Below are 24,805 nucleotides of genomic sequence, written 5' to 3'. Positions count from 1 at the left end.
AATATAGATTTATTAATGCTTATTTGGGTTAGAGTGGACGATAGGGATTTGATGATAATATCTTGGTTAGTTGAATGCCAGAAAGCAGAGATTGCCATGTTTCCAGTTGAAGTTGAGCACTGATCTTAACAGCTGTGAGTAACCCCGCAGCAGGGCGACCTCTCAGAGCTTTTATGACAAGAATCCAGGTTACATAATGATCTGGCCATGTCGGTGCAGATGTCAGCCAAGTTTCCTGCAACATAACAATATCATACCTATTGAGACATCTAGCTTTAGGGAAGAGGAGGTGTGAAAAGCCTCTCGTATTCCATACGGCCAATGAGCAGAAATGTTGTTGGAATAAAACATTACGCTAGTGTTGAGAGGGCTTTGGAGGCGCTTGGATAGCTTTGGATACCCACGTCATCTGGAAATGGGTTGGGACGCAGGGCAATAGTCAGAAGGTTTTGTTTTAGTAAGCATGTTTCCCATACACCCACAGAATGGTTGTGATGGAGGTTGAGTCGCTTGCCTAGTATCTGAAGTAAGCGGCCATTTAGACAGGGAATTCTGATTCTCTGTTTGGTTTACAGGAGGTTGTTGTTTCCGAATTTCAAGTAAAATACCATTTTGTTTCAAAATCTCTCTAGCTCTCCACACAATATTTTTCACGGTTTTAGAAGGTGTATTGAGTTCCACTGTACTATAATTAGAATTTTCGAGATACCCAATTGTTTCGATATCATCTGATGTAATTTGTTCTAAATCTGTAATGGACTGGAATATTGCTAATAGAGTAGTTCTATTGGGATAGGGATCGGAACGAAGTCTATCCAGCATCGTAACAATTAAAGTATCCATGTACATTACAGTAATATTCAAGATGGGGGAGAAGAGGTGCATTTATAAGTTGTCCTTCTGCATCAGTTTGGACATTATTTGAATTTGAAACAGCAGAAATGACACTAGGTGGAATATGATGGTCAGGATAAGAGGTTAGAGTCTTTGTTTTGATCCTAGAGCCTAGCAAGGCTACACGTTTCTGTTCTAGGGTCATAAAGGAAGGGAGGTCGACATCTAGGTTGACACAAAAGACTTGTTTAGGAATGCTCAAGACAGTTCTAGGGGCATGCAGGCTCTGATGTATAATGTCTATGATAGGAGGTGAATGAACAGGATCAACAGAAAGATTCAATAGTTCTGGATCGATTCCAGCTAAGTCAGAGGTGGGTCAATTCACAAGTAAGAAACAATAATTGGTAACATTACAACCGTTCACATTTGTAGAGCACTCGTCGACCCTACTATGACTTGAAACCATATGACTCGAAGGAGGAAGAGTAGGTAGAAGTTGATTAGGGAGAATGCCATTTTCAGAGTCTTCAATAGAGTCGTAGAGAGGGGAGATCTGGTTGTTTCTTGCGATCGTTAAATTATGAATACATGTCTTTTGATTGGTATTCTTTATATCGTGCGCAACTAAATGTTTTGACTTCTTGGCATTCGTATCAGATGATAGAAAGTCACGCTTTTTATTTTATTTGTTTCTTTTTTTCATCCTACTGTTGTGTATTGCTTGCTTAGGCAAGAAGGAATGATGTGATGTCATGTGGAGTGTTGATGCCTGAATGCCAGAATGTATGGGTGAGGGTTCCAGTCCAGGCAGTTAGGAGTCCCCCCTGCCTGGGTGATGGAGCCAGTGTTTGTCCTATTCATGTAACTTACTTGTAAACCTATGTAACTGCTTGTAAAGTTATCTTGAGAAGCTGGTAATAAATCTTACAAGTTAACCTAAGAAGGCTGGATGTCACCTCATTACAATGGAGACGAGTTGGTCTTAGAGAAGAAGAAACTAAGCTGGAGAATATGCTGCAGGGGGGTGCAGAAGGAGAAGGAAGATGACACACGGCCACCAAAACAAATCAAGTAAGACCCATCACCCAGGGCACAGGCAGGGGGGAGAGAGCCCCATAGCAGGTGGGACCTTCAGCAGCCCATAGAATGGGTGGAGAGCTGGGTCCTGGGGCTGAAGTAGGAAAGAGGGCCATAAGCTGAAGAGTGAACATTAAGTGCGAGAGCCTGATCGGGAAACTGTGGCCTATAGACTGGAAGACAGTGGCATCCCGTGCACTAAGTGGATGCGGTGCCATCTGCAGAAGGAAGGGGCTGTGAAATTGTGCCTGCCGCCATTATATAGTTGGTTATGAGCCAAATAGCTGAGTAGGTAGTGAAATAGGTGTCCCTCGTTTGGACAGTTTACTATTACGTTGTGGAGGATATATCCCCATGAAAGGTTACAGCCGAAATGTGTAGGCACCTTTGAACTGTATGGGCGAGATGACCGCTCAAGTAAGGTTGGCGGTTGGAGCTGCGGAGCTCTGAGAGGTGCGGCAAGCAGTAGGGGAATGATTGACGTAGTCGCAGTAGCAGGTGGTCTCAGTGATTGTCTTGAACGCCACAAGTGTCAATAGTTCTGCTACGGTGCCATTGGTGTACGAGGCTGTGAGGAAGGCTAATGTGACAAAGGGTTCGAGGAAAGGCATTGGTGAAAGTGATCATGAAGCGCCTGAGCGAAGAATCCGTCCGAGTGCAGTTCCGCTCATGGGATGGGAATGGATTGTAAAGCTGCCAAGCCCCTTCGGGTCAGGAGAAGACTCTGAGGAGCTTTAAGTGAGCAGGATGACTTGCAAGGTAACACTCGTGTATGATGGGCAGTGGCAGCTGAGCGTAAAGTAAACGAAGGTTGCATTGAGCCACAAGCACTTCCTTTTAACCACTTTGGGGAAAAGTAATTATTTACCTTATTCCAGAAAGTGGCTCCACAGCGTTGGAGTGCACATAGAGGTGTCCAGGGCAACCTCTGACTTAAGCCGCTGCTTGTGTCCCCTTGGCGAGTCCTTTAACAGGGTCTCCGACGCTGGTTAAGCCTTCTTGCATTTTTATTCTAGAGACTAGAAAGTATCCACAGGAACATTTGACTTCTGCTGCTATTCAAGAGTTTAAGCCGCTCCGAACTGGCTTTTAGCTAGGGTTGCGTTTTGGACTTTTAAAAACTTGCTGTGCGAAGAAACTGCCTCTAGAACCTTAAGCTATGCTAGCAGAAAACTAACCAACTATTTTCCTTCCTAAAAATCACCAGCTGCTATGTCTTTGCTAACTGAATTCAATTACTGTATTACTTTGAGGGGGCGCATTATTAACAATGCGGTAGACCTGTCAAACTCCTGTAACAATTGTAAGCGTTCAGCAACTACCAACTAAGAAGTGGCCTTTTAAAAGTACCTAAAATTATAACTATGTATGATGGTTTATTGTGCTAAGTATTTAACAGTGACTCCGTAAATATAATACACATACATTCATATTAAAATATAGATGTAAGTGTTTCTCTGATGTGCATTACTAACAAGGTTCAGTGTCCTTACCTATAGCTCACATCTTCCTCTTATTTAAGCCAGACTGATCGGCCACTCTGCCAAGGTTCCTGAGTAGTACAGACTGATAGTAAGAGATTGGGATCTACAAACCATTGGGATAGCTTACTATAGACTTACCTCCAAGTAGGACTTTAGGAAAACTCCCCCCAGCCCTTAAACTATAGAAGTTATATGGCCCAATTCTCAGGGACAGGATAGTATGTCGGGAGATCAGGACAGCTATCAACACCGATTTCGAATTCAACTTCACTTAGCATACAAGGGCAGCGTTGGCCTCCCCGCTGAGCAGAGACACCTGGCGGTCCTATTTAGAGCCGGTCACCTTCCCAACCATGGTTCCCACTCTGGCCACGTAATTGCAACAGCCTTTAACTGTCGCGGAAGTCTCAGCGGCCATCAAATCCCTGAAAAACACTGCCCCTGAGCAGAACAGGTTAACCACTGACTTTTACAAGGCCTACTGTGAGATTCTTTCTCCTCTCCTGACCCGACTTTTCAATTCCTTCCCCGAAGCCGGTACGCTCATGCCCACAATGCTTGAAACCTACACCATCCTGCTCCTGAAACTACAAAAAGATCCCAGTCTGCTCGATTCATATCGTCCTATCTCCCTCATCAACCTAGATGCCAAATTGTATTCCAAAATCCTCGCTACGAGGCTGATGATGGCTTTGCCAACCCTGATCCACTCGGACCAGACTGGCTTCATCACCTGCCAATCCACTCAGGATAACATCCAACAGGCTCCACCTGGCTGAGATAGCAGTTAGAGCAAAAACAAAGGCCAGCCTCCTGGCTCTCAATGCCAATAAGGCTTTTGACCAGCTGGACTAGTCCTACCTCGAGGCTTTCCTTCAAAAGTCGGGCCTATGCCAGAAATGTTGCCAGTCAGTCTTGGCTATTAATTCGGCCGATGACCCGGATCCTAGTGAATGACAGGGCCACCCCCTTATAAAGGTCTTGAGGGGCACGAGGCAGGGATGCCCCCTATCCCTTCTCTTGTTCGCCCTCTCGATGGAGCCTCTTGCAGCCAGAGTGCGTAATCACCCGGATATTCAGGGCATCCCTTACCAGGGTCGGGAGCATAAAATATCTGTATACGCAGATGGCGTGTTGCTTTCCTTGATGGAAGTGCAGCAATCGATCCCAGCCCTGATGGTCGAACTGGAGTGCTTTGGCCAGGTCTCTGGGTTCGCAGTTAGTTGCACAAAATCCTTTGGCATGGTGATTGCATTAGCACCCGAGGACACCGACACACTGGCGGACACGTGCCCGATAAAATGGAAATGAGAGCACATTGAATACTTGGGAGTGAATATTCCCAGCTCCACTAATATTCAGCCAATTTTCCTTCTTTATTCACAGGGGTGGATCGGAATTGAAAAGGTGGCACAAGCAAACAACGTTGTGGCTTGGGTGCGTCACAGCTGTTAAAATGACTATTGTTCTCAGGCTTCTTTACCACTTTCAGGCCCTTCCTACTGCTGTTCCAATCCCAAAACTAGATGGACTACAATGAAACATTTTAGCTTATATTTGGCGGCATCGGAGACCGAGGATAGCTAAAAGAGTCCTGATGCATAAGGAGCAACTGAGAGGCTTGGGGTCCCCAACATATACCACTATCATCTTGCCTCTCACCTTTCGCACATCTTCAGATGGGGTCAGTCTGGGGAAATTCCACGGTGGCCGCAAATGGAATAGGCAGCCAACCCAATTCCCCTGAAACAGCTGCCATTCGTCAAGGTGAGCGGCAGCCCGATCAGACCCGCAAATCTATGCCCAACACTTCACACACTCAGGTGCTGGAATCTAGCAATGGAAAGGTGGAACACTCTAACAGGGTTAGGCCCACAATCACCCATGGTCAACAATCCCGAGTTTACACCGGGCAAACAAGCAGCATCATTTGCAGCTTGGACTGCTGGGGGCCTGAGGGAACTTCGACAGATTTTTAAAGATGGGTACCTGCTCACGTTTGAGGTGTGCAAACAGGCATTCACAGTACAGGAGGGGGAGAGGTGTCGGTATCTCCAGCTGTGCCACTGGAGGTCCCACCCGATGGTTGGACAGAGGGGCACTAGAACCCTGAATGTTTTAGAGCTCACATGCTTGGCAGGCAGATTCAATGGCAGAGTCTCAGCACTTTACATTCTGCTAGACGCCTTTGACCCACAAGGACACTTGCCCTACATGGTGGGATGTGAGAGAGACCTGGGGGGAAGATTGGAGAGGACTTGTGGCGTCGCATCTGGGAACGGAACCCCAAAGATTTAAGGATGAACCATGGACAAGGAGTGCCAGCTCAAACGTTGTTACTGATGGCATTACGCCCCATACAGACTCCATTGCATGGCTCCCTCATACCCTGAGAACTGTTGGTGGGTGGGGGGGCCTGTCAGGAAAGTGAAACCTACTTTCGCATGTGGTGGCAATGCCCTAAAGCCCAACCTATTGGAAGTAGATTCTTTTGCACATCAGAACTATGTTGGCTATTGACTTACCTCTGGACCCTCTTATTGTATTGTTGGGGGACTGCAGGGGTGGGCTTTATCCTCGGATGGGTCGTAAAGTCAGGTTGTTCACTCACCTCTTCCTTGCTGCCAAAACTGCCCTGGACCAGCACTCAAAAAATGCAGATGGGCCGGTGCTTGGCATGTGGTGGGGGAAAGTGTGGAAGATGCTGGCATTGGAGAAGATTACAGCCCTAGCGGAAGGGAGATACTCTTCTTACAAGGCTACCCGGCTTCCCTTTATAGATTATACGCAAGAGGCCCATCATATCACGCATATCACGCATAAGCCCAAGCTATATAAATACTTAGCTCTGCTCTAGGCCTGGGCACGGACACCTGCGCCACAAGTTAACATGTTCAGACAGTAAGCAATAATCATGTGTGTGAATGCTTATCCATCATGGTCTTATTGCCTATGATTCACAATATCCGTTTATGCCTATAAGTGTTATTGTGCTATCTCCCATGTCTCACAAAACTTACAAATAAAGATGTTTTTAAAAATAAAGTACAAAACAAAAACATTGTCAAGTACCAAGTCGGAAATGGTGGAATTGGATTAATGAAACCTTTTCTTCCAGGGAAGAGGAAACCATATGCCCTTAAGTACAAAACAAGAACATTGGCAAGCACTGAGCTGGACATGGTATAATAGTATTAAGAAAACCTTTTCTTCCTGGAAATAGAGAATCGTACAAAATTAAGATTTGGCATACAGAGAGGTTATAAACTGCTTTGTGGGACATTTATGTACTTTTAAAACCTCTTGGAAAAGGTATCCAAGTGATTGGACCAGGCAGAAGCCCAAAGACAGAGGCCATTGCCCCAGCCTCATTTTTTTGTTATTTTCTTCAAAGTGGTAGGGAGTATTCAGTTCATAGAATTGGGACTAAGCACCATTTCTTTTGGACTGTGACAAGACCACTTATTTTTCATTTGTTAGGCAGGGAAGTCCCCTCGTAGCAGTAGGATTAGATAGGCGTTTCCTTTTTATTTAAATAAATGCACTAAATCTGACCCATCTTAGTCCGAGTCCTTCTTCTGGTTCGCCACACCTCCTAAAATCTGTCCACCGGGTCAGATTCTAAAAATCCTACTCAACAGGCACTGAAGGAAATATTTCCTATTATGAGTCACACACACACAGAACGAGTAAGTCCTGCTGCCGATTCTCTCACTCTGTGCGCGTCGCAGGAGTTACAAAGTTTCAAATTCCCTATGACAAAGGCGTTAAATTAATATCAGATAGCTTCACAGACTTAAAAGGAGGTTTTCAGACTCTGAATTCACTTACTATAAACACAGACCTAAAGCCCAAGATAATAGCAGGCCATAATGTAAGCTTAGGTCCATTCCCTTTCAGCCGACATGACCCTAAGCGCATTACCCATTCACAGACCAGTATAGCCCACAAAGCGCCACCTAAGGAGAGGGGAGAACCATGTATAAAGAGCAGTCGTTCAGGCTGGCGGTGTGTGTGGCATTCAAAGAGCTGGAGGAAGGTGCTTGCAGAAAGATGGCAAGATAAATGTCTGTGGAGAGTGGAGTAGTTATATATATTAGCATTTCATCAAAAACACAACCAATTAATTAAAAAGCCAACAAAACAACTAATCGACAAACTGGCTGAGCGACAGTAAACAATTGACGGAACAAATGACATAATGTAACACGGTTACATATATGTTTGCATAAAGGTGACCGCAGACTCCACGAGCCCACCTTTCATTCCAGAGATGGTAAACAGGTACCGCCAGAGGGCAAAAGGCAGAACCATGTTTGGGTTATTCCATGTATCCTCTCTCTACTTGGGCCAAAGGAAATCAGCACCTGTACTGTGTACCATCATGTGTCATGCCAACATAATGTTCCACAATAGGTGGAGCATCTTTATTTCCAAGCAAAACAACTATGATAGTATGTCCACATAGGTCTGCTTTGTGCTACAACAATCTCACTATAGGCATCCTCAGTGTCACAGCAGTAGGCATCCTCAGTGTCACAGCAGTAGGCAAAGTCCTCAAGCTACGATTGCAGCATTGGAGGAGTATCGCAATACCAAAAAACGGCCACTTGGTGCCTAGCTACCAACAATAATAAACCTACAAAACTCCAAAATTCCCATGGTAGGTCCTTAGTGCTGACCAGCAAACCTATCAACAGGGAGGCAGCCAACCTCTCTCCCACCTTATAACCCACTTTAATAAATACATCCTCCCAAAAGGATGGTAGAGTACAGAGGAGAATAGAGTGCAAAGATGGGAGAGTAGAGTGGAGAGAGAGAGAGTGTCACGACTGTGCCAATTGGCACTCATCGTGAATATTTGGGACTCATTCATCCCCATAATCCTCCCTGGACAATACCTATTAATATTGTTGTCTTTACTTTCTTTTTGCAAGACTTTGGAACTTCCTTATTTAATTTCACAAACTATGTGTTCCATAATGCACCCTGTGGCAGTTCCCATTCCCTAGCTATTCCCATGCAGCAGTCTTAGAACTACAATCCCCAGAAGCCTTAGCGATTAGTGCTGCTTTCACTTTCTCAGGGTGAGGGAGGAGGAGACCAATTACCTTCGGGTGTGCTGCTCCAGGTGCTGCTAAAGAGCCTGCTCCAGAACAGGGCAGGTCAGTATTTAAGCAGCTGTCTGCACAGGTCTCTTGCATTGAGTTTGCTCCCAGCCCTTTGTGGCTTGATCCTCGAAATTCTGCGGTTTCCTGTTGCTGCCAGAACCTATGCCTGCTTCTGTTCCAGTGCCCTGTGCTCCATGCCTGCCAGTCAAGCTACTCTGCCTACCCTCCCCTGCCTTCTGCCTTGCACCTCTGTGCTTCCTGCACTGCAGCCCTGCTTCCCTGCGGGTCTCCTGTTCCCCGTTTGCAGCCTCTTGTTCCATGCCTGCAGTTCCTAGCTCTGTGCCAATAATCTGTGTTCACCGGCTTTAGCTTCCTAGATTCCAATCCTGAGTTTCCTTGTTCTCGGACTACAGTCCGTCCTTGTTATTCTAGCCCAGAGTTACTGTCCCTTGTATTCCTGTTACATCCTACAGTCCAGTCCTTGTTATCCTAGTCTAGAGTTTCAGCGTTCAGTTTCCCTTGTTCCTGGTCTACTGTTCAGTTAGTTGTTCCTGGATTCCGGTCCCTAGTTTCTAGTCTGCATTTCCAGTCTCCGGTTGCATTGCACTTCGATTATTTTTCTACTTGCTTTTTCCCCTTTCATTCCTGTTCTCGGGTCCTGAACCGTGCTTAATTTGACTGCCGATCCTTCCCTAGACATTTCTGTTACTGTTCTTGTCCTCACTTGTGCTTTTGTTATTACTTTGTTCAGACTTTGGCTGCTGGGTTTCCCAGCAGGCAATCTCTGCCCCTTGCTTTGTCTTGTAGTCGATAGCGAATTTAATATAGCAGTGTGTTTCGTTCTGTTCCTTCAGAGGTCATCCACTGTAAGTTCCAGCTGGACCCATACCGGCTTGTCTCGTGTAAGTATATTTCTTGTTTGTAGCTCAGGGTCCAGACACAGAAGCCACACTTGCAGCCACCCCTTATATGGGCTTGCAGGGTGTGGTGCCTGTAAAGGGAACTTACACAGAGGCATTGAGCTTCCCATATAGCTGTGGGTAGTCTCTAGTCCAACCTGGGTATACACCCCTATTGGGATTCCTCATTGTTTGTGCAGTGCACGGTTCCCTTGCCTTCTTGTTCACCATTGAGGTCTGCCCTTTCTTCCAGTTCCGTTGTTCAGAATTACCTCGTTTATTCTTCCTCGTTTACCCGCCTGCTGTATGCGCTTGCCTGCCCCCATACATCAGCACAGCTACCCCAAACCTACCTGGGTGTCCTGTGTAACTCCTGACAGAGGGAGAGGAGAGTGGGGAAGGGAGAATAATACAAAGTAGAGACGGGGAGATGAGGTTCAACATGAGAGGGGGGAGTAGAGAAGGAAGAGTGAGAAGAGCGTCGACATCAGAGGACCGTAGAGAGAGAAAGAAAGCATAAGAGATAGAACGACAGAGAGACAGACAGACAGGGAGAGAGGGAGAGAGAAAGAGAGAGAGAGAGAGAGAGAGAGAGAGAGAGAGAGAGAGACTGGGCTATCGGAGGGCGTCCGACAGAATGGAAGAGGGAGAGTAGAATAGAGGAGATAGTAAGATTAGGGAAAGGAGACAAAGGGCATGACTGAAAGAGAAGCTGAACCAGGGTGTTTAATATTCAGCCCTTAAAACCATTCCTTAAAGTGAGAATCTTGGGGAAGTGTTAGGACAGAATCCCCCTATAAAATACCTGAGGTAGTCTGGCAGATAAGGCATTGGCCTTTAGGCTCAAATCATAACTGGAACCTTACACAGGCTTACCTATCACTAGCATCCAACCTGTATTACAGGGACACCCGAGTTAGGGAGGTGGGATCCCTGTGGGAGACGTGAATAGGACAGCCCCTAGTGTCCCAGAGTTCAGCATGCTGCCATCACATCATTATATTATATTAACCAAATTGAAAATAAGCACCCTTGAACTCATCTTTGTTGTGTGGGTATTTTTAAGGTAATCTGTTACAGTAAAGCCTTAGAATCTCTGTGCGAGTAAGTGAGCCATCAACAGCCACTTCTGAAACCTCACGGTTACCAAACACTGGGATCCCTTCCTCACTAGTCCTGGCTTCTACTCCTCTTTCCTCCCTGCCGGGGTCTCATTCCTCTTCCCTCCTGCTTGGACTGCCTTAGGCCGACCCGGCGTCCTCGCACCTTGTTGCTCTTTTTAGCTGGCTGGTTACCCGCCTTCCCCACAACTGTTGATACTTCCACTCTGTCCACTTCCTCGTCCTCTGAAACCATATACTCTGTTGATAATACAACCACCTCATCCACCCCGCTGTTACTAACACATCCTCCACTGCTTAATACTACCTCCTCCTTCTCTGTCTGTCTCTCGCTCTCCCTCATCCCCCACTCACACATCCAGCACTTTTTGAAACTAAACCCAAGCAAAATGGAAGTGCTTAATTTTTTGAACAACTCCTAATCTTTGGCAAATGTCTCACTGGTCTGCAGATCTTGGTTTCTGTCCTCTGGGAGCCCTCCTGGCCAAGAATCTGGGACTAATCACTTTAGTAATACATCAATGAGACTACAAATCACCACAGTTGTACAAAAAGGTTTATGACACGTAACAATGCTACAAATCATACTGCCAATACAAGATTATGAACAAAATATCTCTGCTAATTTAGCATTAGTAATCTCAAGGAATGAATGCAGGGTTTGCTAGCGACAATTCTACTGCAGAAATTGCATAATGCAGCTGGAAAACTGGATTCGGGGGCAGTGACCATATTACTCCATCTTTGCATAGCACACAGAGCCTTTTATATCCAGGCACTGGCCTTCATCCAAAATAAACTCCATTGTTACCTACCTAGCAGGGCACTTCAATTGGTTAGCCAGCTACGATGAGCGAATCCAAATGTGTAAAATCCAGACTGGGTACAACATCTTTTAGCTTTCAGATTCTTCACCGATGGAATTTGATTCAGTTTTCTCAAGCAAATTCCAGTCAAAGCATCTTTTAAGGAACAAAACTCAAATAGTTCTCATCACTAGTCACTCGGGGGTACAGAGTTGCCATGAAGCTTAAATCACACCTACTGTATTGATTCTGATAGATTCTTGCTGGTTCTATTTTAAGCACCAGGAAGCTACTTGTGGCATTTTTAATGCTCTATAACACACCCAACACAATGCTAAGGGCGGGCCACAATCAGCCATTCACCTCTGCTCGTCTCCCTTCACTTCTGCTGTGGCCCCTGAAGACCTCCAGGGTAACCACAAGCTCACTGACTGTGCACAAGGTTGATGGAGCCAGAGATACAGTATGCAAAATGCGGCTTGCGGTTGAGGACCAACCCTCCTACAGCAATCAGGCTTTAGAGCCTGTCAAGCAAACAGGGACAGGGGACAGCGCCAGGGTAGACTCGCCACCGAAACAGTCACAGACACTCAAACCACCTATCCTTCAACCGTGGATAGGGGATAATTAGGCTGGGAAGCCACCTTGTCAAGATAGCCCCATAAAATTTTGAATGGATTCCCGAAAGCTGTTGCACGCCCCTTAAGGCCCTGCACCTCATTTGCATTGCGTCTGGCAAGCGAGTACAATCTGCATCAAATTCTGATGCCCTGTAATAGGTGGATGTAGGCAATGGAAAAAATAACTTGAAAAATGTGAGTTAACATGAACTTTGTGTCTATTTTTGTGCCAGAATTTGTTCAGAAAGAAAGTGCTGTGCAGGCCACACACATGTACAATAACACTTGCAATGCATGGGAGGCTGCTCCTACAGAACAGGGCTCTTGTAAGAAGTAGGCCTTGCTGAAGTAAAATGTACTGGTTTCTTAAGTTTTTTCTCCGCCCAACTATGGCTGCCTTTTTAAAGATGCCATTTACCAATCTTTTGTTGGACTGTCACTTTAACAGCTAATAAGTAAATGATTGACAATTTACGTAAAATGCTTAAGATGCAAAGCATTTTAAAATAAATGAAAAGATTCAAGACAGCAACAGTATCACATTGCATTTTAAAACCTAACTATGGGACATGAAAGCTGACGTAGACCTGCAAATCTTTTGTCGTAGCTAAACCAGTGCAATGCATCATCAGACTATGGCTAATGAGCTCATCTTTTGATCACCTGCCCTGAAAGTGATAGCTAAGGAAGCACAACGCTTGTTTCCAGGAGCAAAGAAGGCATAGTACAACCCCATTTTAAAAGTGCAAAAGGCATGCAAAATGCTGAGGGACATTATTTTAGCAGAACATCAGAATATGAAGACTAATGAAAAGTAAGCATGCCTAATAAGCTATTGCACATTAGCTTTTCCATCCGTATGAGGCCCAGAGCGCTTAGTGGTTATAAGAACAGTAACATTCTCCCAAAGGGATACAGGCAGTCAAGTATCCCAGTATTAAATTGTTCAACATTTAAGACCTGTAAAGAAACAAGCACTGCCAAAGACAATACGTTCAGAAGGAGGCCTTTAGGGAGCCATGACAGCCAAAGACAAAGTTCTGATGCTCTTCTTCTTAGACAAATGTTCTTAGTCAGTGTTCAAGAAGAGAAATCACAGCAACTCAAGGGGAGCCACCTTTAGAAAGCACAAGATGTAAGGCCAATGCAGGTAAATTGAGGTCAACCTGGTGTTGTGTTAAATCGCACTCCCAAAGATAGGAAGCACCCCAAAAGGCACAGTATCTTGAAAATGAAGAAAGTGTTCCAGCTGGTTGCCTTCATGATGCAATGCAGTAGACCATTGTTCCTGGTCGTGGTGACGAAGGAGAGGATGTCTGGTGGGCTTCTGCGGCAGTACTCGAGAGGGAGACTTGGCAGCAATGGATTCCGTCGATTCAGCGGCTCTCTGTGGTTTTGGCGTCTTTTTCTCAGCGCCAGTGTTTTTTTATTGATTTATGAAGAACGAAAAGCTCTAGTTAGGATTTCCTTGATCCCTCGGTCCTGGACTCTGGTAAGGGGACTCTGGATGCGGATCTCTTGCTTTTTCCGGGTCCTCTGGATGCCTACGAAGATCTGGCCGGATTTGGACTTCAGAAGACAATGCACTCACAAGTGGTCGATCTACCCTGGGTATTGGGCTTCTGCAGCCTTGGAAAGTCACAGCAAGTTAGGGTCGCGCCAAAAGAGAGTTTGTCTCGAGGCTAGTTGGTCCCACCAGCCTAGGGGAGGAAGTCGTTCTTTAGAGGTCTTCTCTGTCAATTCGAAAACAGGGTCAGCACAGCTGCAGGGCTTCACCGGGCACTTCACGGTCCAGGAGTTTGCTGCTGGTGTCTTCTCTCATCTTCTGCCTTGGATTCTGTCCTCCAGTGGTCGACTATGCTTCTGGTCCAAAAAAACCTGCTTTTTATGCAAGTTCCCATTCATTCACAGCTCTAGGCTGTCAATCACACAGCAGGGTGGATGTCCTCAAGGACAGCCAGCCGGCCAATAGGAACTGGTTTCACTCAGACATACCTAGAGGCAAAAGACAGTGAAGTTTCGGGACCCTCCCTCACTTCCTGCCTTTCCAGACACACTGGAGCCTGGGCGGGCTTCTGGGCTGAAGCCCGCCAAAGGCGAACTACACAAAGGACTCCAACCTGATGCAAACAACAGAGTAAAAGCCTAGAAGAAACTAACAAGAAATGGCGAAAAAAGAAGACGGGCCATTTTGGCAAAATGGTCCCCCTTGTGTGCAGCACTGCAGCTGAGGACCACACTGCAGATACATGTCACTAGGTAGTAAAAAAGAAGCCAGTGCCACCAACCATTTCAGTGAGTTAGTGTAACAAAATCTTACATGAGGAATGGGTTAAGGAATTAATAGGCAATTCCACCAGCACTCCACATAGGGTGCTGTGTGTTGGACCCATAAAGTAAAGGTAAGTAAGACAGGGGTCATCTTACTATTCTTGGGAACAGTAGTTCACCCAAGAAAATGTAGTTAAACATTAGGAGAAGTCCAATGGACTTCTCAGTGGAACTGCACAAAAGGTGCTGTGTGTCACAATGCAAAAGCAGATGCTTATGGAGTTTACCAGACTCCATAAAACAGTGAGGAACACAGAAAATCATAGTCAGGAAAACACATGAGTGAGTGAGAAAAAGGCCCCACTCACTCAGGAGTCAAATTTAAAAAGCCCTGAGTCCAGCAAAAGAGCTGGGGGTCTCTAAGATTAAACGGAATTGGCATAGAAATGGAAATTCTTCCTAACAGTGATCTTACATATGGGTCGCCCCAGGCTCGGCCACAGTGTTGCACATTTGCAATTCTTAAGTGGTGAGACAAAAATGTTTTAATACAAGAACAGAACAACCATTTCTCTTCAACAATTTCAAGAATATCTATTAATCGCATCACCAATACCTTATGGTCTTGTGCTTTGGCTTATTTTTCACCTGTACAAGGCCAATGGCTATGATCTTGTCTACAGGACTGTGGGTTCTCTTACAGCACCACTCTTTGATGGGCCTGACCATGATACTAGCTCCAGGACTATGGACTAGAGCACTTTCATTTCATTTATCTGATGAATGCATCTCTAGCTTACTCTCTTACTTCAACCAATGGTAACATTAGTGCCTGCAAGTGTGTGTACTACTGGTGTTCCATTTATATTTTTCGTATTCCTGTACTAGCCCCAGTGGCCTTCATATATATATTTTTTTTATTTTTTATTTCAAGTTTTCTATAAGGTTGTTAGAGTGAGTTTACTAATTCTGTCTTGTGGAAAGAAGTTGAGTAATTTTCTTGGGCACAGCCAACACAAACTATAGTTAGAACGCTAACCTAGATATCGGTTTACGTGTTCAAGGTACAAAGAGGAAATTAAAACTTTAAAAAAAGAATGATGAACAAAATTGTTTACTATTGCGTTGTGATTTTCATAAAGTTGTGGAATTACAATATTTTCTTGGTCTTAAGTTTCACTTTTTAGCATGAACAATACTCATATAGGAGGCAGTAGTTCTAACAGACACTCTAATGAGGCCTGAGACGTTAGTGCTGCTGGCGCTGTGAAAAGTACGGACGGTGCTAGGAAGGATGTGGCAGCGGTTAGCGGTACAATGTGGACAATGGCAGATTTGCGTAGGATAAAAACGGGACTGATACCTAATGGAACAACACAAAATGCCAAACGTCAGACAAGGCGGCAATAAGCCCTCGAGGCTACCTCACATATCAGATGTTTCTGCAAGGATTGTGTCATGTAAGCAGGGGAAGCAATAGGTGCAATGGACAGCAAAGATGAACACATTGGTATTCACTGGCTGAAGCGAGTGGCTGCATCTACGCAGGATTACTAACTTCTTATAAAGCTTCATGAACTCGTTGCGAGAACAAATTCTGCCTGCTCGAAAAAACAGCATACAATTGTGTGATTTGGCATTGGAGGCTTTTGCTGCTTTTAGATTAGAAGAGGGCACGGACATCACATGCTGCAGGCTAGTGTATTGCACTGCAATTAGTGAACTGGTTCTGTGCCTTACTCGTCAAACAAAAACACTGGACAGCCACACAGGGAAATATTGCTTCTGTTGATATAAAAGACGAGTAAATAGTTTAATGTGGCCTTAAGCCGCCGTTCCAAGGGCTGGAACAGGGGGTAATGGCCTGTCCCCAGCGAAGCGAAATGCTGTTTTTCAATTAGGAAAAATGTTGACGTCTTTTGGTGGGGGGCGGGGGTGTGAGGGCATTTTTCTTTTTGACTTTAAGTAAAAGTGACTGCATTGGCATATATCTGTATGTCTGTATCCTAGTGGCATGGGCCGGGCGGAGTGCTAATGGAGAGCGCTCTCGTTGCCTTTGCGTTGCTCTGCACTTGTTTTTGCTTGCTTTGTCGATCCAGCCTCCCATGGCTCAGGGCTCCTTTGAAAGCCCCTAGATGATGGCCATGCAACCAAGAGTTCTTGATCGAGCCTTGTTGCAGCAAATGAAACTGTTCACAAAAGCTCTACTCATCTTGAAACAAAAACAGCCAAGCTGTGTACATGTCTCTATAAATGTTTCCATAAGAATGGATTCTCGGATCTGCTAAATGAAATGTGGGAGTAATTCTGCTGGTTAAGTGTAACGAGGCCATGAGGTGTATCGTTTTTTTTTTTTAAGAAGGAAGCAGCGGGCTAATTTTAAAATGCATATAAGATAAGGTTAGAAGGATTGGAATGCACCCCTTTAGTCATGTCTGATAGAAATGTTGCATGTGGCATTATGAACAAATGGTTAGGATGTGCTCACTTAACTATTTCAGACTCGGGATTTTAACCCTAAAGAGACACAATGTCATTTACTTTGATGTACTTTTCACTTAATAAAAAATGGATCACTGTCACAGGCCAATTGCTGATTAGAAACATTGAAGCTCATCTATTTCTAATTTTATCAGCTGACTGTCCAACAGCGATTTTTAATGTTAAAGGCAGCTTAGTTACCTGCAATTGTCTGTACACACGTGGTTTGGTGTAATGTGGTCACGGATTTTGTGACTCAACAAATATGGTACCATTAACCATAAAACTAAGTCACAGAACGCCTGATCAAGCACAAATACATAGCCAGCATATCTGCTTTACTAGCAATGTTGATGATGGGCAAAGAGAAAGGCATTTGAAACTAGAGAACTCGACTAGTTCATGCTAGAATATGATTGTTTCAAATTGCAATTTTGGTAGTTTAGACGGCACTATGGTTCTTTGTGATGGTTCTTTTACTACTGTATGATGAATGTCAAGTAGGAAGATACCAAAAGCATGTCTCTTTCAAACGTCTGACACCTGTTTGAGTTTAAGAGCCAGAGCGAGGGCTAGGAATAACACGCTTACTGCAATCTGTTACGCGTAGGGTGTGTTCTTGGGTTTGTGGACATACCATAATATTTGTTGAAATATATTTGTGGGGGATATTTATGTGGGGGTGGGGGGGTTTGGAATGGTTTTATCGTGCAATAATACCAGGAAGTGTTTTAGTGTTCTTTTGTTATTTATTGTGTGTTTGTCTGCGTTTCTGTTTATCTGGTTTTGTGAGTTGGGGAAGGGGAGTGATTTCTTCATGATGTCAACTCAGGGCAAGCACAGTCTGAAAGTGATTTCTTGTAACGTGAACGGAATCAATGAGTGGAATAAACGAAGAAGGGTCCTGGATCATTTGGACAGAATGAAGGTAGACGTAGCCCTTCTGCAAGAGACTTTTTTGTGGTCGCTAATGTTGACATAAGGAGGAGAGGGTGGGTGGGCTCAGTATTCTCAGCTTGTTACTGCTCTAATTCAAGAGGGGTTTGTATTCTTTTGAGAAAAGTTCTGCCCTTGACTGTCCTTTTGACGAAAAAGGATGATGAGGGCCGAATCATCTATGTAACAATTAAGATACAGGATTCTGTCATTGGGATCTGCAATATCTATGCACCAAATGGGAGGGCGGGGGAGGAGAATTCCTCTTTTTTCAGGTCTCTCGCAGAGTTTCTTCAAGGAGTTGGGCAGGTTGATTTAATTCTCTGAGCGGACTTTAATGAAACTATTGACCCGTGTGTGGATCGGAGTGGATATGAGTGGCAGAACTGCAAGTTGTACGGGTGGAAATCATTTATCTTTACATGCATTAGTTGATGAGTTCCATTTTGTGGATGTGTGGAGGTTAGCTATCCCTACTGTTAAAGGTTACACATATCATTCAGGGTGCCACAATGGAATTTCCCAAATTGATATGTTATTGATTGCTGGCCAATATACACAAAATTTCATGCATGCAGATGTGGATGCTATACTAATCTCTGATCATGCACCACTCTGGATTGAGATGCCATTGTCTTTCATAATACCCAAATCCAATTACTGGAAGATGAATACTACTCTACTGAATGACACTGAGCTGGTTGATAAGATTGTGAAAAAGGCTGAATTCTTTATATCACTGAATTGGTCACCAGATGTGTGTGTGATCTCGACCTGGCCTTTAAAAGTTATATCGTGGCTTGCTGTTAAGTCTATCCAGCAAGAGAAATAAAGTGTTGAAGTGCGAGTTGAATGCACAACATGCTCAAGTCCTGGAGTTTTTGATTGATATTTTATTTCTTGTTGGAGAGAAAGAATGTGTCAAATCCAACAGTAGACGCCAGGTAGGTGTTAATCCATAAAAATATCACCTGAACAAGTTATTAACTGAAAGGGCAGCAAGACTCCTTTTCAGAACTAAGTGTAATTACTATGAAGGGGGTGAAAGATGTGACAGACTTCTGGTACATCGTTTGAGGGTCCAGGAGGCAGATCGAACCATTAGTGCCATTACAGAGCCTCAAGAAGGCTGACATTTGGACCTGCAAAGATCAAAAAGGAATTCCAAGACTTCTACCTTGTGTTATATACCTCTGAATGCCTCGTAGCTGACGAAAGCCTAATGAGTTACCTGGATGGTTGTGGCTTGAATAAATTGCTGGACACAATAAAACTTCATTATACTTAGATCTTTCAGTGGCAGAATCGATGGGGGCGGCATCACACTTAAACAGTGGTAAGTGTCCTGGTCTGGACGGGCTCCCTGCAGAGTTTTACTGAATCATGCAGAGGGTAGCCTTCGAGCTCCTATTGGAGATATTGAGTCAAGGAGGAAAGGTGTATTATCAACAACAAGACATGCTTCAATCTCAGTATTGTCAAAGAATGGGAAACCGTCGACTTCCATAAGGAGTAATAGGCCAATCAGTCTGATCAATACTGAAAAAAAAATGCCAGTCAAAGCCGTTTCCTTGTGGACTGAGAACACCTAATTGACCCTAACAAGTCCGGCTTTGTGAGAGGAAGGAGCCCTTCAACTAACGTTCGGAAATTCATATTGACGTTGCAGCAATACAATAAGTTGAGTCCGACGTGGCCCTGTTTTCGTTGGATGGCGAGAAGGCATTTGACGGAATCGAGTGGAGTTTCCCGTTTGCTCTACTGAGGAGCTGTGGATTTGGTGCAGATATCATTGCTTTATTCAAAACCGACATCTGATCTACATACAAATGGATGGTCATCTGAAATGTTCGAACTGGGCTGTGGGACAAAGCACGGTTGCCTATCGACTCTGATGTTCTTGAGGAGATCGAAAGAGTTCAGTATGGAGATGTGTTGCAGAAGGTGTAGTTATATGCCGATGCCGATGACATGCGGTTACTGCTACAGATCCTGGACTCCTCATTGATGGCTCTGATGCAGTAGTTTTCAGGGTATAAAATCAATTTGGCAAAGTCTGAGGCGATGCCGGCTTCGTCTGCTTGATCAAGCCTGTGCGTTACAAGGCTCAGATTTCATTGGTGTCCAGAGAAAATGAAATATCTGGGTGTCTGGCTAACAAATGAGGTACGTCGAATGGTGGATATTAACATGAAGAGCATAATATCAAAAATGAAGTTGGAACTGGCAAGATCGACAGAATTGAAGTTATCACTTGGGGGGGAAATTTAATGCCATCAAAATGTCATAAGCGCCACGCATCAATTACGTGATGCGCACGCTGCCACTACATGTTAGGAAGAAAAGCTTTAGAGAATTTGATGGCTTGCTGCAAAACTTCCTGTGGATGGATGTGAATATAAAAATTTAAAAAACAAAACTGGTAAGTGGAGTTGGGGAGTGGGATAAGGAAATGGAAAAGAAAAAGGAGGGATGGAGGGTGAGGGTAAGATGACAGCCGGGGGAACCAGCCACCTGATTGGCTAGTTCCCCATGTGCCGGGTGCTAATAGAGGTTACTGGCCCACACAGACGCTAATCAAATACTTGGGCATCTCAGTAAGTTACGGCCACGTTAATGAAAATGTTCCCTTCTCCTATGGTGACAGGTATCAGCCCCAAAAGTTGATGGACACATAGGAAAACTGTATACGCTGATGTGCTGCATACCCCAAGGAACCCTTATATATTTAATTGTATTAACAGTGCTAATACTGCCTCAAAGGAACATTAGAGTTCTTCCCAAAACATTGATTGGGATGTATTTCTGCGGCATGTTTCTTTTTGGGGCTTTGAGTCTGTGGCGGATTGTTAGAGTCTAGAAGTAGAGCGATTGGGCATGTCATAATGTGGACCTTCATGGAGAAGGCGTTTTATTTTGCCCTTTTTGCAATTTGCAAAATTTCGTTTGGGAGCATACTAATGGAACAAGTTCCATCGCTTCAAGCCTTGGACATAATCATCATAGACTGAAGCGCTAGCCTCTCACCTGGTGTAGAGATAGTATGTTTTGGGCCGTCTATCAAAGCTATCTAACCAGCTGAAATTAAGAGAACATGAAAAAGAGGTGTTACACGTCTGAATGATATTTAATCGGGAGCAAGTACACAAATGACAGAGGAGACCAACATCTGAACATTACTTTACAATAACGATTCTCATAAAAAATGGCAGATTAAAAATATCTTCCTCAAAAAATCTCTGAACTAAATCATGAGCACATTTGAAACCACCGAAAGGAAACAACAAAAGAAACAAAAAAGGAATATTAATAATCAGCCACAAACAAAACAAAAAATGAGTACTTAAAGGGGACAGAAGGAGAATAAGAAGTGAAAAACAGAATTATATCAAAAGTAATTAGTCAAAGACATTATTGCCAAAGCAATGCATAAATAGAAAAATTGCTCCGGCTAGTACATGGTTCAGACTTTAGTGTTCCAGTTCTGCAGACTGGACAGCTGGACACCCTTGGCAAGAAGAGATGCAGACTTCTATGGGACAGGTGACCTCAGGGGACCTCCAGGACACAAAGAAAGCAGCATCCTGTGACACCACAATCAGGTAGCAACAGGTGATCTTCTGTTGGCGAACAAAAGAGCAGGCCGTGGAAGGCTTCTGTTGGGACTCGAAGGCTGGAAATGTAGGCACAGACGTCTTGTAGCACAAGTTGAAGATCCTCCAAGTTCCAAGGATGCACTCAGAACAGGGACGGCCGCAGATAGGTAGCCAAGGAGAGAGTTGGTCAGTCCACCAGGTGTTCCAGGGACATGTCCAAAGGATCAGGCGGTACGGAACCTCGAGCAGTTGTTCCCCGCCGGTCCAGGGATTGAAGCACTGATGAGGACCTCTGTGAGATCAAGAAAGAGAAGCAGGGTTTCACCAGGACTTCAATGGAGTTGATGCTTGTCAGCTGCAACGATCGTCCATGGGTCTTCAGCGGGCTGCACTTCTTCGTAGTGGCTTTGCCTTCAACAATGATCTGTTGAATGGCTGCAGAGTCTTCTTTTTATCAAGGATTTGGAATGGAGTCGTCATGAGGTCCACCAATGGTACGGACCTGTACCATTGAAATTGCCAGTGGCTATCCACTCATGCCAGAAGGAAGGCCCAAGGACAGGCGAAAGCTATTTTAAAGCATATGGTACTATTTATTATGAGGTAAAATGCAAAAAGTGTGCGAGTAAAAAGCAGTCAAAAACACAGTAGAACAATATTCACTCCCACCAGCCCACCAGCCCATCATGGAAATACTGCATTTGTAACCACAAACTGACAAAAGAAAAAGATATATGGATACAAAATATCGCACTTCTCTTTAGGGATGTGTGCAGCTTTAAAATTGCATGAAATCCACTGAGAGGGACATAGCCTCCCAGTACTGATAGTTTTAGGGACTGATCAATTTCCCCATAAGAATGGGCAAAAGGCAAGGGAAGTGAAGCAGATCGATCTAATTACCTCCAAAATGTCTGGTTTGCCAGAAAACAATAGCAAAAAGTAAGGGAGTCTTTGGGAGGAAAGCAGCAAAAAGATGTTTTCCTAGCAACCATCCAAGCTTTCCCCAAAGTATTTTGGGCACTTCAAAATACTCTAAAGGTTCCACTCTGTATCCTGTGTTCTTCAGCTGCCTCCCTCTTGCTCCCACATTCACCCTGCGTTCATATCTCACACCTGAAACTTCAGGTAGCAAACCGTTTTCTCATACAGAGGAAGAAGCCACCTGTTACCACCTGGACACCTGATGGGGTGGAATACAAAATATCACATGTATGCAATTCCTGCTATCATATTTAGCTATTCATCAATTAGCTCCAATATTTAGGGAACTGGACATTGTACGGACACTGACGGTACATGGAAACCTAGCTCTAGCATGTATGCCTGCATTGTCCTGCAGCGCTTCATAAGGGACACCCTGGGAAACCTGTACCTGTTCCTACCTGGTCCCTATGGAAGAAGTGGAAACTCCATCACCCTCTCTGTATGGAAACACAGGGAACCACATACATCATAACATACCAAGATGATGGTTGCGACGTGACTTGTTTCCCATAATAAGGTGGCGGACAACATGGTTGTGTCACCATGTCTGCTGTGATGTCATTCTAAGATGACAATCAAAACAAGGCAACATAGGCTTCCTAGCGGCTAGTGAAGACGCATCGCAACGCTCAGGTTTCACTGTAGCAGATACGAGCTCTATGCTCTCTTGCTTTCCTGTGGCAATCTCTTTCCAGTTCTCATTCAACAGTCCTTCCATTAAGTCATTCCTATTCCTGTTGCCTACTTTTTTGAAGATCCGGATTCTCACTTAGCCTCTTTTATCCAGCCTGTTCCATCAGCCGTGGAAGATCATCAACAAGAGGGTTTTCTTCCCCCAGAGGGTTTCCCGGCTTGGGGATCGCCTTTAGACTCACTGTCCTCTCCTTACTGATTAGGAAGGCTATGTGATTTCAAAGGTGGTCAGCCCTGAACACCGCAGGTAATTTCTACTTCTTGAAGATCACCAGGTACGCAAGCCAACTGGATTTACGTTAAAATTTCTAATGTAGAAATTACAGCAGCTTTTTGAATTTTTTGTTAAAATGCTGGAGGAGTCCCCCCCCCCACCTTAACTATTCCCCTTAACTCCCCATCCCTATATTTCTTAGAAAATGTCCCCTAATTTGGGGAAATAGCCGCAAAAAAGATAGTAATTGCTACAATCAAAACTTTTCACCCGACTTTTTGTACAGATAGCGAGCCAACACTGTTCTGTTGCTGATAGAGTTGAAGGTACTGTACTAACAACGACTGTCTCCTTTTTATAATCAATTATCAAGCCAACATAAATTATGGGTGTATCAACAGTTTAGGTATAATCAACTGGAAACGAATAATTCATTGGTACAAAGAGATAGTAGATTCTCAACGCAAAAGTCTGTAAACCCAATAGAACTTCAATATCAATTGCCCTGTATTAGATGATTTAAGAATTGTCTCTGGGAGATTTGCGAGTATTTAGGGGATCTTAACATGAAAATTTTTGGTCATAGTTCATGGCCAATAATTCAGTGATTTTGCTATTTTACATTATTGCCATTTATCATTAATGGATACGTTAAACAATTGGTCAATATTGTGCAATATGAATGATTATTTTTTTAAACATTCAAATCAGATTTTTAAACAAACAATACAAACCAAACTTGCAGTGCATACAGTAACATATCCCTTATATGTTATGCAGTCGCGCTCACTGCTTCCCTTTTCCCTCCCCCCACTACGAGCCTACTTTAATTAATGTCCTATTCTGCATCTTGTGATGGGGGTTGCTGTCAATGAGGTCCCTTGAGTCCGATACCGACCCAAATAGCTATGCTATCAGCAGTTTCCAGGCCATGAGAGTCTCAGTTTCCTCCTCCCCCCAGCTTTACTGGCTTCTTGCCATACCATAGTTTCCGCCACCGCCCATCTCTGCAAATCCTTCCACCACATCCCTGGCCGAGGTTTGTGGCATGTCTTCCACCCCATAGCAATTCTTCTCTTCGCAAGCGCATATGCCAGATCTTTCAGTTTGCTCACAGGCTTGAATTTCCTCGGCCTAGGGAACCCTCCCAGCAGACAGGCCCACACATTATCCACCACAATCTTAATGCCTTTTCCCGCTAATTTATGTGCGATCTCACTCCAGAAGCGCCCAGTGCAATAGTAATGATTTATGAGTAATATGTGGTTTAACATGTTGCTTTTATAGTGTTAAAAGATGCTTTGAACTATGTAACACAAACAGTAAAAGAATAGGTGCCACAGGCAAAAGGATGGAGGGATGCAGCGTGGGAAGAATGTTTGTGATAGGGTGCCTATCTGTCTGTAGACTATGGTTATTCATGCACAAGAGTTTTCAATTAAGTGTTTGGAATCGATTGGACTGTGTTTCGGGGCAAATTTGGAGAATAGGAAAAGAGTACACAACATAACGTTAGATGGGCTCCAGTATGGTGAAATATTTAATTTGTGAAATTTCCCAAATTCAGAAAAAATAGGTGTTTCTTCCTCTCACTGTGATCAGTTTTCTCAGAACAGAGCAGGATTTGTTGAGACCATATGCAGCTCTCTGGAGACGAAATGGGTCATGGACA

At 44.2% G+C, this 24,805-nt stretch overlaps 1 protein-coding gene across 3 annotated transcripts in view; it reads right to left on the bottom strand.

Moving 5' to 3' along the window:
• Window positions 1-24,805, bottom strand: part of NBAS (NBAS subunit of NRZ tethering complex) — a 3,456,930-nt gene that overhangs the window by 3,121,608 nt on the left and 310,517 nt on the right. The window lies entirely within an intron of this gene.

This window comes from Ambystoma mexicanum, chromosome 4p (assembly GCF_040938575.1).
Source record: "Ambystoma mexicanum isolate Mex_15411 chromosome 4p, UKY_AmexF1_1, whole genome shotgun sequence".
NCBI classification, from domain to species: Eukaryota; Metazoa; Chordata; class Amphibia; order Caudata; family Ambystomatidae; genus Ambystoma; species Ambystoma mexicanum.
Note: the sequence above shows the minus strand (reverse complement) of the source record. Positions and strands in the feature narration are given on the sequence as shown.